Genomic DNA, 15,002 nt, shown 5'->3' on the forward strand with positions numbered 1-15,002 from the left:
CCTAGAGACGGCTGTTAAGATCTAAGAACAATCAGTAGGGCACCATATTTCTTTGACTGGATGATCCTTCAGTTATCATATGCAGACGTTGTATTCATTATATAAGGACATAAACATCATTAGGAGGGCTCTTAAAGAATCTGAACAAACGTCGAGAGGACTGCTATAAACCAGGAGAAAACTAAGTGAATAAGCACCTCAATGCACTAGAGTATCGCGAGAAAAGAAAGTTAAGATTCAAAATTACACCTTATTTGATGCAAAGCGAGATCTCATATCTCTGAGGCTGAGATAACGGGGAATAATTGCATTGAACTCTCATGCAGAGGTTCTCGAAGTTCTAGTTTCCCCTAATTGCTTAGCCTACTAAGTTTTTTTTTTCTTTCTTTAAGCTCATTGTTCGAAATGTTTTGGGGAAATTAAGAATATTTTTTTTGAACTATAGACGATACTCTCACAAGTCGCAACAAGGGCTCAAGGAGATTCAAACATGCACAGAGTAAACAATGAAGTTTTAGAACGAGATTGAATTAAAAGATTAAATCTTCTATGGCAAAACCTTTGAAATTTAATTTCTCAAAAAAATATGAATAAGATTAGTAATTTCAGTACAGAGCAAATTTTAGATAAGAGATAAATGTTCTAGGATTTTCACAATAGTGAAACAGTTATAATTGTAGCCCCAAGATAGAGCTGATGGTTAAATATCACGTGCTAATATGGTTGACAAATTACTAGCTATTTGAAATATTGGTGGGGATAAAACGTATTTACTGTATGAGGTTATGGTTATTGTTTGTGTTGAAGAATGATAGCTTTGTACACAATAATATGTAACTTTCAGAAACTTTGTAAGTTCTACTAGTGAGCATTATTAGAAATTCAAAACGAAGAAGTTATGTGTTATTTAGTTGCTACAAAGAAAACGCCTGAGTATTGCGCATTATTAAAAAACATTGTAGGTTAGATGTAGCATCTACAAAATGTAAAGGTATTTCTTAACATTAATATACTTTAAGCATGTCGCATGTAAGCTTATAAGTTTTCAACACTTTTTAGTAATGAGAATTGTTGAATTGCTGATAATAGTTCTTTATTATATTAACTTGAGAAAGTAGTAAGGGTTATGCTTTTACCTTATGCTTGATGATTTAGGATGATCAAATAACTCAGCTTCCTGCAATTCCTTGGTGAACATTCTGGCACTACACTACACAGCACTAAACACACCATACACTAAGCATTATGCAACCTGCAATCAGAAAGTAAGTATTTAAACATTAGAATCATTTCAGAATCCATGAGAAATTTGAAGTTTTTTATTAACAGTGTTTTGTACCTTTCAGGTGAAGCTTATTAGTTATATGTACAAGATAGTTGGATTGGTTTTTAATGAAAATTAGATTCTGGATGGAAATTAAGTTTCTTTCAATCACAAGATTCAATAATATTTCTAACAAGAAGTTAAGTTACTATGTTGGCTATTATCAGGTACCTTTGTTTAAGTAATTAGTTACATCAAACCGAATTTATAATTTCCCAGTATCTTTCTCTAATTTCTTACTAAAAGAAAATCACCAATTATGGTGACAGAAATGCATTGAATTGATAGAACATTATTATAAGTTCTAAAGCACTATAATTCTCTGTAGGCCTAAGTACGAGAAAATGGCTGACTCTAATATAAGACAATAAAAAACGAGAAATTCGTATAAATTCATTTAAATAAATGAAAAGTATTCTTTTTAAGAGTGATTAAATTATTGATCATGTTCATTCAAGAATTATTACTTTTTAAACATTAATAATTCTATAATTATTGGTATATTTAAGTAAGCCATATTGGTTGGAAAATCTCTTTTCCTCTTAATTTGATTAATCTCGTTTTAAAGTAATTCATCAAAAGAGAAAAGAAATCTTACAAAGTTTTAATGCTTATCAACATTATTTTATAATTTTATATTATATTGTATTTCTTATTTTAAATTAACATTGATATTAATTAAATAAATTCTACTTACAAAATCGTGTTAGTTGAATATAGAGCCATCGCGAGACAGACTGAACTTGATGACGTCAAAGTCAAATTTAGTGAAATTCTTTCCTAAAATAATATTTTCATAAAAATCTCTTTATAGCTTAAATAGTAATAGAATTAATTATTAAATATTTACTTTTAATAATATTTTCTAATAATTAACTTAATATATTTATTTTTTAATTATCATCGAATTAAATATTATTTCAACTATATAATATATTAAATATAAAGTAGTTGACAAATTTTCTTTTGTTGTTTCCAAAATAATTTGTATATTTATTTGTTTTTTTTTGAAAATTTGTATTCAATTGTTAATTATATCTTGCTCTTTGTTCTAGGCCACAGCTTCTCCTTTTTTATAGACGCCATCTTTGTGTAGCCGTTGCTTCTTCGATTTTAATTAGAATGATTTTTAAAATTGTAATTGTGATTAATAAAGTTATTGTTAAAAAAGTTTGTTAAAAATAGTGTACCAAGTTCAATCTTCACTACATGTTAATGCAATAAGAAAATTCATCTATAAATCTGCCATAATGTTAATCGTTAACTAACAGTTCTGCATGTATGGTAAGATACAATTTCAGTTTTTTAAATTAATGTTTTTCATTTCATTTTTTGAAGTTTAATCCATCAAGACTACTAAAAGTGATGTTCAAATTGTATAAAGTTAAATTTATTGCATTTTAAAAAGATTAAAGCGTAAGTTGTGTCGTAGTAAGAAATTCCTTTAATATTAGATTTTTGTTTTCAGTTTATACTCACATTTATCATAAAATTATTATATTTTCGGTGTAGAAGTTTCTACATGTACAATTTCATCATTGTAGGAATTCAATTATTCAATTATGAAATCAGAATCATGATGATTTAGAACCAAATTAATACCGAAATAATAAAAATATTTTTACGGCCAATATATTACAAAATTCTTAAATTTATTCTTAACGTACACGTTGGAAATGTTCTTAGAAAAACAACGAGAAAAATGTTACTTGCAACTTGCAATTTTTGGTCCTACTTTCTTTATTGATTTGAAGCATCCTCTATTTATATTTTCAACCTTATTATTATACATACTTGGTCTTCAGTCTTTCCAGTAATACTTATTTTTTTGAGTATATTGAGCTTCAAGTAGCTGGACGTTTTGTTGGATCTTGAATTTTCAATCAAGCATTTCACTTCGTCCCAACCAATCTTTCACTCCATTCACCTTGACTTTTAGGTAATATTTTGAACATCTTCTATAGTTCATCTTTTTATCGTGGCCAAAATATCTTAGCCGCATCGTACCAATATCGTGAAGGATATTGTAAACCATCTTAGGCCCTTTTACTTACTTGGCTGCTAGATATATGCTCCATACGAGAAACTCTACAACTTCGCCACTTGTAATCCATCTCCTGTTTTTCTGAGTGAGCATCGAAGTCTCACCCATTGTCTTGAGGATGATTTCTGTGGTCCATATAAGGGAGATTTACGCGCCAACTGTCTTTTTTCCTGATCCTATTTTCTGGAGGTTGTAGATCTCACTTCCACCGCTGGAATTGAAGGTAGTATCCATGATTGTAAAATCGCTCGAGACTCGTATAATTTGATCTTATTATATTGTGTTCCATCATTGGAACGGATGTGGGCAAATATATACATTCAGTTATCCATTTATTAAAAATAAGACAAATTTTACTTCTCGCGGTCAAGAATGAATCCCAGCCTCCTGGAAATTAAAATTCATTGTACTATTGACTATAAAATTTTTGAGGTTGAAGATAGCCTAGATTTTGGACTTCGCTGAGGCCAGTAGTATTTGACAGAGTTTCGACAGGGAAATAGAATTTAGTTTATATGAGGTAAATGCAAATGATGAATCACTTTTAAGAATTGTGGTTTATTGTTTGAATAAATGGTTTTACCTACATGGTACGAGGTAGGTAGGTGAATATATTTACTTTTCTGTTACCAAGTACTGTTATAAATGCCTCTCTCTATGCAGTTGTTATATCAATTAATTTAAAATTAAACCTATATGAGACTGATTTCTTTCTGATTTCACTTGGATTGAATTTTTTTAATTTTCTTCTTAATTTTGAATTTTATTCTGATCCATAAACCCAAGATAAAGTGATCCCTTATTCACTCTAATTTCTGATGGAAATAAGTTGCAAGAAGTTGTTCACTTGCCAAAATTAATACTGTGATAAGAAACTCTTTTTTTGTGGTACTTGCCTAAAAAGCAGTTTGGCAGAAGCTTTTTTCGTAGTCGAATACCTGTTATTAGTTGTTTAGCAAGTGACAAAGAACCTGTGGATCACCGTAGAACTTCAAGTAAAAAAAAACGCATCAACAATCGAGATCAGATCGTAGATCCAGGTACATAATATAAGTGAAGATGGAGTTTTTATTTTTGCATGTTTTGATATTATACTCTTGTACCCGACATGATCGTTTGGTGGATTCAATTTATATTTAATGGTATTTTTACCAGATTAGAAGTAAAAGCTACTTTAAATATTTTGTTGGTACTTTTAGCAAGGTAAACATTCTAACTGTTCCTTCTAGAACTGAGGTTCCTTACCTCTTTTGGTTTGTACCTTCTTTAAATTGACCACTTCAGGCGTCCCCATGACTCCCAAGCAGGTACTTACCCACCTAAACATTGTATCCTAATCAGTCCTTGTATTTTTTAAGCACTTCGCTGAAAGTAGATAAGTAAATTTAAATTGACAACTTTAATTATTCTCTTAAACTTCATAAATATATAGTAATATATAAATTTAAGATGTTTTAAATACAAAACAGTGTAATAAACGTTCAAATTTATTACTGGTTTCCTGAAAAACAGAACATTTCTTTTACACTGCATTTACTTTGCTCAAACTGGCCTATCCCTTAACTTGCAAATTATAATTGCACTACACCAAACACTGCAATTTCCTTGCTTGAACAATTACCATCGTCTTTTTTTTTTTGCATTGATATATTCACATTCAGCGAGAAATAGCTTATTTTTTGCTCACTATGAGTTCGTTCTTACAAGCAATTATACCCATTTTTCTTTGTAAGAACACTGCGTTTTCTTTTCATCAAATGGTTTACCTTTTTACAATGAATTTTAATTTTCCTAAATTCAACAATTGGCTGTTCTAGGACTACTTTCTGTAGGTGCCTGTAAATGCATGATTTCCTACTGCAACTACTTCGAAATACGTTGAGGAGAACTTAGTTGAATTCATCCTCATTTGGAAAAAAGCAGCAGCTCTTTATTTAAAAAAATGTTTTTGCATCTGATGTTAGCACAAAGAGAAGGTTATAAAGGAACTTATGAATCAACTTTCGAGTTAACGACAACGACGATGATTGGGACGACCTTCCTTCCCTTTGCAGTAGTTTTGATCTTCGCTCAACACTGTGTTAAAGTTGGTTATAATTGCTTGTTAGGAGATACCAGCTGAGGCGAAGAAAATGCTTAGTGTTCGAGGAATACCGTTCTGGGTTTTTCACAGTTTACAATCTATTCCTTTGATTGTGCTAACTGGCTTTTTAGTAATAAACTAACAACCAAATATGGTACAATGATGAATTAAACAAAGCTGTTTGATTATGAATTAGTTAGATACAAATTAAATTAACTGTTGGTAGCAGCTAAATACAATAGGTTAATGAATGAATAGTGAACAATAATTGAAATATTGTTGTAAGACATTCAGCAACATGTAATTAAGATAAAGAATTGTTTATTCACACGGTACAAAGTAAGAATTCTCAGACAATTGATCAGGAAAATAAATACAAATAGATGATACAAATTCTCCATTAGAGTGATTCTAGTATTTTATATCTTCTCGATGAACTCATTGCACGATTAATTTGTTTAGCAAAGATTTAAATTTGTTGATATCAATAAGAAAGCCTGAATGAAGACTCAGATGAAATGTTTGATTAGTTTTTACTTTGGTACACCAGTTTCGAACCAATGAATGGTTTAGAAATTGAATTAAATGAAGGCTACTGGAGTGTGTACAACTTTATTCGGTTACCTTCATATTTGATCAATGTATAGGAATGGATCTTTTACTTGAGATAAACTTAACTATGTGTCATAATATTTAAGAACGGTTTTCGTTTCATAAACATTATTATTCAGAAAACGAGAGCCGACAGAACATGTTGTCACAAAAACTTTTAATTTAAAATAACTGTTCATCAGCAGACAACTTTATCAAAAAGTCATACTTCAATGAACTTAACAAGAAATTGTTTGCAACTTGGCTGAAAATGGCCATATGTTTGGTGCTGCTAGTGAATATCATTCCAATTTTTCATTCTCTTTGTTGGCTGTAGTTCGTCTTACCAAAACTTGTATCCATTATTACCATCATCTGAGCTGAGTATATTCCTATTGTGTGACCGCATTTATGTGTGACCTCTTCCTAGACATTTATTACATCCTGTTTCTTCTCAAGTATTGATAATTTAGTTCAGAAAATTGCCCCCACTTTCTCTAAATATTCAAATAGGACTAAAACTGTCCGGTAGGACAGATGTATAAGAGCTGATCAACGTTTTGAAAAAGCATGACGTTGAAAAACACATAACTTTGACATTTTTTCTTTTTCTTTCTGTAAAAAATAAAATTCCCAAATTTTCTTTAAAATATAGAGTAAATCTTGCTTTACAAGGGTAATATTTTTTTTGGCAACTACATAAATTTTGAGGAAAAATTTGCTAACAATGAGTAAAAAACAGCATTTTCAAAAATTGTTCTTGTTATTGTTCCTTTTATTGTTAATAACGTTGAGCCTAAAGAAGTGTCATTCGATTCGAAATTTAATGTAGATGTGCCTTTTAGAGGTCTCTACGCTGTTCTTCAAATGAGAGAGGAGTTAGCCCCCATTTATGTGTGACCCCTTCCTAGACATTTATTACATGCGTGAACAGATAGCAAGACTGATCCCGTACAAGCTGATTTGGACTTAAGAAGTAGAGATTTAGATTTACACGGCGGGACGGGACCCACGCCCCACGGCACTGCAGCCACCAACAGGCTTATTGTGCCTTCCCTTAGGTCTAGTAGATGAAACCTCCCCTTCTAAAAACGTTAAGGGCTTTCCCTACCAGTTCTTTCTGCGCTACAATCTCCTCTGGTCTCAAGGTACCAAAGATGTCGTAGAGCAGTCTCTCGATTGCAAAGCAATCGAATAGCAGGTGAGAGGCCGTTTCTTCCTCTTCCTGGCCACAATCTGCACATCGGTTCCGAGCTAATAAGCCCTAATTTTTGCAAGTGCTTCCTGAACCTTCCGTGTCCTGTGAATAGGCCTGTAATCAGAGTGATCTGATTCCTGCCCAAACCTTAGAGTCACTTTGGTTCTTTGTTTACACAACAAGAGTATAACCCTCTTGCTGTGTTTGACCCCAGGAAGAAGCATCACCCAGTACTTTTCTTGTTCTCTCCAGATCCAGTTTCTGAGAGCCTCACGAAATGCACCTCTACTAACTTAAGAAGTAGGTGGATTATCTTTGTTTCTTCTGTGTTACAATTTTATGAACGCTAATGAAGTGCATTTATTTTCAATTAAATAAACTTAAACATTTTTAAGTTCTTGTTGATTAAAGTTACCGTGTAAAGCCCACTTAATTTAAGTAGGTTGTTCCATGTGAAAAGAGGGTAATAACTTCCCAAGAAAACTAGGGCCATATAATTAATTACCAATTTCCATTTTACATGACCAGTTTTTGGTTGGGATCAATTTTACAAGTGGTAACTAAATTATTCAGTTTACTTTACCAATTCTAGTGGAATGTTAATTAGGAAGGAGAGAATAGGTGTTCTTTTTCTTGTTTAAGTTCTGTTTTTAGTTCGATTTTGCTTGTCTAGCGGCCATGAGATGGAAGTTTCCTTGACTTGAACAACCTAAAATATTTTAAAATCGGTGTTTACTTTTACTTTTACACCTAGTTTTTAGTTGGTTTTAAGACCCTCATGAAAAAAAAAATGGAAGTTTATTAAGTTCCTTTTACTTTTTCGATTAAAACGTTTCCATAAAATAAATGGAATGCATTTTTTTGGAAACTTTTTTGATTTTTCCTTTCAAGAAAATTCGATTAAAAGGGCCATCTTGGAAAGATAGTTAAGGCTGAAGTCTGAATGCCTGTTCAGTGAAATATAAGTTTCTGTTACTCATATACAACTATTCAGAAGGGTGATTTATCTTGCTTAAATCCAGAGTACAAAGAAAATAACATACCAGAAAAGGAAATTTTCCAGAATTTTCAAGAAAATAACTTCAGCTAATTAAACTCGTTTTAAACTAATTTGTTCAACTTCTCATATAAAGCTTGAAACTTTTACAGAGTAGTTTATTTTTAAGTGAGTCCCAGTGTGGGAGAGTACTTTGGTCTTCTCTCTAACGTGCCACTTCATTGCATAGTACAGTTTTATCATCTCATAATATTATTTATTAATTTATTTTTTATTTAATCAGATCTCTTTTTTTTATTTAAAAAAAAAAAGGTGGGCCATTAAGTTTTTACCCCACTGTAGTGAACATATGAAACTTAAATTATTTCAGATCTTGACATGGGCGTCGTCAGAGAGGGGCAGCTGCCCTCCTTCTAGAGCCCCTACTAAAATAATAATGAAGAATAAAATAAAAGTAACCCGGAGTACTTACGAAAGAAATAAGTTTGTGTACTGGCATTAAGGCTGATGGCCCAGCGTTTAGAGGTGATGCCTGCTAAGCTAAGAAGTATTTTTGGTACTGGGTTCGATTTTCGGTTTTCTAGGCTTTGAATTTTTATTTTATTTTTTAAATGATTTATATATGATAAATTTATAGCAAAGTATTTTTGCTAGTCGCCTCAGTCTAAGACACCTAATTTGTGGTAGATGGACGTAAAGCTCACACCAATTCGAGTAACCAGTTTCTAAGATTTTTATTTAAGCTTAACTCCGTGGTTTCAAACTTAACTTTTATTTTTGTAATGTAATATATGCCTTGATTATTAATGAAGATTGGAGAAGGCACCCAGTGGCGACACTCCGTGAACTATACTGTTATGAGGAGAGTAGATCGCGGGGCCATCTTCTCTTCAACCTTCTTGGAGGATTACCTGGTAATGTGAAAGAAGATAAGTGTTCAATTAAAGGATTAGGATGAGTTGTTGGTAAGGAATGAAAATTTTAAGAAACGAGTCCTTAATGAAAGGGATTTTGAGGTCATTATGAATGGTGAGGTTAGAAATATAGAATGGAGCGTTAAGTAGTTTTTTTAGTATTTTCGATTGTAAAGTCTGAATGCGAAAAGAATTGGAACGTTTAGTCGATCCCCCATACTTCGCTGGGCCGTATTACCATACAGGTCGCAGCAGTAACAACAGCTATAAGAGTCTTTTGTTTTGTAGGTTGAGTTTAGATCGTTTGTCTCAAGTAGTCTGGCGAGAAGTGTTGTAGCGTTGGTTAGTTTCTTGTCTTTTCGAGTCTAGTTTGGGGGATTCCACGTCAACCGTTTGTCTAGGTACAGTCCAAGGTAGCGTACTTTGTCCAAAGTTGGTATAGGAGTTTGGCTGATGAAGATGGGAGGTAGGATTTTTCGTCTTAGAGTAAATACTACATACGGTCGAACCTCTCAATAACGGACACTGGCGGGGGAAAGCAAAGTGGCCGCTATTTGGAGGTGGCCGTTAGAAGGAGGTAGGCAAGTTTCATAATGAAAAAATATGGGTTTTTCCCCAAACATCTATTTAAAAATTGTTTATTATTAATAGATTTAAAAACGTACATAATTGCATAATTATTGCAGCTATATGATATGCACCAAGTTTTTCTTAATTATCCAAAAAATTTATCAAAAAACTACATATTATTGACTTAATTAATAATTTTTATAATAATAATTACACTTATTCATAACAATAATAATTTATGGTAAAATTATCATCATACTATCATCTATTATTAGAAAAATGGAACAAACCTTTCAGCAAGTTGACGATGGCTCGATTTGGTTTTTGCTTTAATCTTCCAACACATTTATTTTCTCTTCTAGAGTTAACCACTTTTGTTTGAGAGAGACATACCCGGAAAAAATAATATTCTTCGTCCAAAGTAATATTGAAAAATGATTAAAAAGGTACAAGATGTATGGAGCTTATATAGGAAACTTTAGGAAAAACCAGAAAAAAACAAAAACTTGAGAGGGGATAATTACTTTTATATCACCGCGTCAAACGAACCTTTAATAATAAGGTGGTCGTTGGTGGGAGGTGAAAACATATAATCCGTTCCCTGAAAATCAATGTCCGCGGTCGCTATGTAGAGTGTCTGTTATACCGTGGTTCCTTTATGTAGAAAGTGTATAGGGGGTAAAACGGGGAAATCCAAAAACTGGTCCCTAAATAGAGGTGGTCGCTAGTGAGAGAGTCCTTTATGGGTGACTCGACTGTATTTCGATTAAGTAACGTTAGGTCGCCGTTTGATTAGCCAGTCCTGTGAGTGGTTGAGGTGCGTTTGAAGAGTTCGTGAAGCGATAAGAAGATCGGAAACTTAAATTTACAAATTTTTAATTTAAAATATTTTTCTCCAAAAAATTGAATAATGTTAATTTTGTGAGCAGTGTGGATAGATTCTTTCTAAAATGATAAAAATTATTAAATATAACTCAAATACTTCCGCTGTTTGTTAGTTCGAACTTTTGAGAGAAAGTCTTCTGAGTGGTCACATCCGGTTTCTTTTGTTTTTTTTTTTTTTAAATCAAGCATAAAAAAGTTAGCATCAATTTATTTTACTTCCAATTAATCACTCTTATTACAAACAGTCTTTCTGAAAGTTAATGTTTGCTAGCGATCAATATGCTCTCTCATATCTCCTTTGTATAACCTTATACAATGAAGTCCTTTTATTTTGTAGTTATTGCTTTTTTTTCTTATCCCTTTTAATAAAGGGCGACGACTATAGCTGTGCTATTGACATGTATTGTTAAACAAATAATATAAAAATCTCTTGGCCTTCAGTCACTGTTTGATCTTTGTAAATTATTTGATTTAAAATAGAAAATAATAAATAAATGAAGGATAATAATGATCCTAGCAAAACAGAAGAAGATCCAATTGCGTAGAATCAAAGACACAATACTATTCTTATCTTTTGTTTTCTCCTGTTATCAATGTTCATTATTGCATTCTAATTTCTCTTTTTTATCTCTGATTTTTGTGTAACTTATTTTGACGTGACGTACTCGATCATCATTTGCTCTGAATGATTTTTTTAAATAACTTGATGTATTTTACAATTTTACTAATATATTTGACATAAATATCTACAACAACTTAATTTAAAGAGAGTGTTACTTTATTTCGGTTAAACTGTTTACAATAATTATTGTAAAAAAAGAAAAACCTTAAGTGAAAGTAAAGTAAAGTAATTGCCTATTTTTTCAGGCGGGGCTTAACGTCCAACTACTAAATTAGGTGACGTGAACGGAGGCGACTAGCTAACATACTTTACTATAAATTTCTCATATTAACCATTAAATAAAATCCAAGGCCTAAAGACCGGGAATCGAACCCAGTACCACAATACATATTAGCTTCGCAAGCCTCGGCCTCTAACCGCTCGGCTCCGTGGCGTCTAAACCTTAAGTTAAATCCTCTTCTAAGCCTCGTGACAGGTTTTTTTTTGGCCACCAACCAAAGAAAAACACCTTTTACTAACAGTTAAAATATATTTCCTTAGACAAACGCCTAGACAATGTTTTTTTAAAAACCGTAGAAAACACGTTTGGAAAATGAATAACCACGTGATTCAAAGTCACCATTACTGTTAACTGCTTACTATATCTTTACATCATACTGAACCAGACCGCCGCTTAATCGACAACATCACTGGCATATCGATGTGTGCGGCCATTCCAAACATTTATACAGGAAGTGCCGTCCCAGGTTCTTATTCCCCATATTTAAGTTATGGATTTTGATTTGGAGCCACAAAAAACAACTTTATTTGAAATAAAAGAATATGGTTCTACAATACCATCAAAGCAATACAACTAACTTTACAACTGGTACAAAGTGTAACCCGGGAATGCCGGAAATGATACGAGCATAGCCTGAAGTTGGAGTGGAGCTCCGGGGAGTGGCTGGGTAGATCTTATATAATCTTTGTTAAGTATGCGGCTTGAGATAACAGTGACTCTTCTCACGGTTGCTGCGTGTGAGTTTCGATGTCAGCAATATATACTATATATAACCTGCATTCGTATCATAAGTGGAGAATTCACCCAATGGTGAATCTACTGCCAAAGAAGCGACCACATGCACTGTGCTACTGGCATTTACTTCGTTAAGAAGATCACGGCTTTGTCATCCGTTTTGGAGGATTTCCTAGCAAGTTTTCGGCAACTAGAGGAATAGGGTGTGAGGAAATTGAAGCGAGGAACTTGGCACAGTGGGAATTTACAGCTTCGGACATTGTAAGCGAACAAGAAGATCTCAGTAGTGTTTAGAAACTAACTAAGATGCGTTTACGATCGTCGGAGTATAAGGATTATTGGAAGAATTGGATCCTACAGATTTGGAAATTGAACTCCAGTCTTTCATTCTGTATGTCTAGACAGGTTTGAGTATCATTGTGCGAATCAAGCATCAGTTGTTTCGAGAAAGTTTTGATAGTTCTGCCTAAAAGTTTAAGAGAAATGTATGAATTGTCTGTTCAGTTCTGAGCCCTACGTACTTAATTCAATTTGTGTTGGGAAGGGGAAAACGGGTTTAAGGTTCCGCGGGGTTTTGGTAAAAAGGTAGGATAGTTCCCCTAGAGAATAATGTGATTAATTTATTTTAACTCTCCACTTTTTTAACCATTCTATGTGAGTTTAAAGGACGCGATGGGCAAAGACTGGGTCTTTGTGAAGGGGAAAGGATATTAGTGGCGGTACATGGAGTAGAGATCCTTACTCTTACTGTCATAAGGACTTTCCCTTGGGTACACCTGCAATAACAGGGAAAAAGAGTAGGTAGAAGCGTCCAGAGTGCAGAAATGATAAAAGGATTAGATAATATTCAGTATGCTGGATCCTCTAGAAGCAATTCTCATGATCAGAATCGGATAATAAAGAAAAAAAGTTCAGTAAAAGTTCAGCAATTTCCTAACATTTTCTCAAATAATTCAAAGAGATCAGAAGTAAATGTTTAAAGTGCAATTAGTAACCTTTGACTTCCTTATTTTAAGACAGCCTATTTTAAAATTGACTACTGGTCCATCTAAAAGAGTTTTCAATGTATTAAACAACTTACTATAAACTAACACTATTGAGTGCTCGTGAACACGTTTTCTTGCAAAACAAACGTAATTTCTCATACGAAGATAAAAAGGAATCCTGGAAAATGATATATCGTTTGAAAGCCCATTAAACAAGAAAACTTTTATAAAAAGTGGCCAGCACCTAGGTCTGATAATGATCACGTAAGGGCCTAATGAGTTTTCTTCAAAAATTTCGATTACTTTTATTATTCAGAGGAAGATTGAGGCTGTTTGGAGAATAACTTATGCTTCAAAATGGTGTCAATTTTTAGAAAATTTATCTGTCTTTCTAACCGTGTCTTCGGAATCGAATTCGGACTAAAACTTTCTGAGTAATAACATTTTTATTGCAAAAAAAAGTAATGATTTTAGAAAAAAAAAATTAAAGTGACATCACTCAAGAACAGAAATACGAAGTTGGCCAATACGTCTTTGAAGTCCACTTCAGGTGTGCTACACAAAGTAGGCCTATGGACATTACTTACTGGTTCACCCACCCTGTACGATATATATATAACCAAACTCAACAATTGCATTTTTCCCAAATTCTCAATATAAACATGGAAAAACATGTTGACAGGGAGATTTATAAAAAAAAAGCATTGAAATTGAACGAATTGCGAATCAAATATAAAATATAAATAAATCAATAAAAATAAAACAATTATTTTCAGTCAAAAATTCAATTTTATTTAGATATAAAATAGATTGTACATTGAATGTCATTTGCAAGCACATTTCAAAGTTGGGTACTTCATGGAAAAAGCCTACGTTATAGCTTCCATACCACTCTGAGTACCATTCGGAGCTGGTCTGCCTTAGCCCACGGTCTCTTTCTCAAATGGTCACGGCGAGGGGGACCACTAGAAAAATAATTGTAATTTAAATTAGAATTGGAGGAACCTTCAAATTTTATATTATGTTATATTTGGTTTTCAGGTTTCCCTAGTTCGAAAAGTGATTATTTGTAAATCGATCTGTATATTTCTATGATTGTTTGCGATCAGCACAACTCAAAAACGAAATTTGTGCAGTAAAATCAAATTCCGGTGCTTTTGAGCGAAATCAGTACCTTTGTCAGTGCTAATTTATAAGTTTTTTGGGATACTCACTTATAAATGGCCTCCTCCGAAAAAAGAAAAAGAGCGTAAAGTACAGTATAGTGATCGCACATTTTTCTCAGGCGTGGCTTTACGTCCAACTGCCTGTTAGGTGCAATGGTCGAGGACAGAAATATATTATTGTGGAGGTCAGCCGAGCATTCTAACATCTACTGGTTCCAGACAGATTCTACAGCCGAATAACTAAACGCTTCCATACTATGTCTCCTCTAACAGAAACCCATTCTTATCGGTCTAAAAAAAGTATCTTAAATTCAAGAGGCGGTTACAAGAAGTTTGACTCCCGCCTTTCCGCACATCCTGATTCTCCCATTGAGCAGGATTCATGTTTTACTCTTCTTGACAAACCGAACCATCGACTTAGACGGCTCTGGCCTCGCGATTTACTCGGCGGTGCAGCCTATTAATTAACTCGTTTAATAACTCTTTTAATATCACATCTCCAGACATCTGCTTCACTTGTTTCCAAGGCAATTGCGCCTGCAGTTGTAAATATCAATAAAGTTATTTAAAAAAAAAAATCTATTAAATAAAAGTTAGCCTCACGGAG

General features: G+C 33.1%; 1 long non-coding RNA gene across 1 annotated transcript; it reads left to right on the top strand.

Annotated features, from left to right (window-relative positions):
- Positions 1 to 736: 736 nt before the first annotated feature.
- Positions 737 to 2,769, top strand: LOC141451565 (uncharacterized). Its single transcript, XR_012456890.1, has 4 exons — positions 737 to 991; positions 1,156 to 1,265; positions 1,347 to 1,491; positions 2,380 to 2,769. It is a non-coding gene; the product is annotated as an uncharacterized lncRNA (long non-coding RNA).
- Positions 2,770 to 15,002: the final 12,233 nt, after the last annotated feature.

This window comes from Rhodnius prolixus, unplaced genomic scaffold (assembly GCF_049639745.1).
Source record: "Rhodnius prolixus isolate KJV_2025 unplaced genomic scaffold, Rpr scaffold_8, whole genome shotgun sequence".
Lineage (NCBI taxonomy): Eukaryota > Metazoa > Arthropoda > Insecta > Hemiptera > Reduviidae > Rhodnius > Rhodnius prolixus.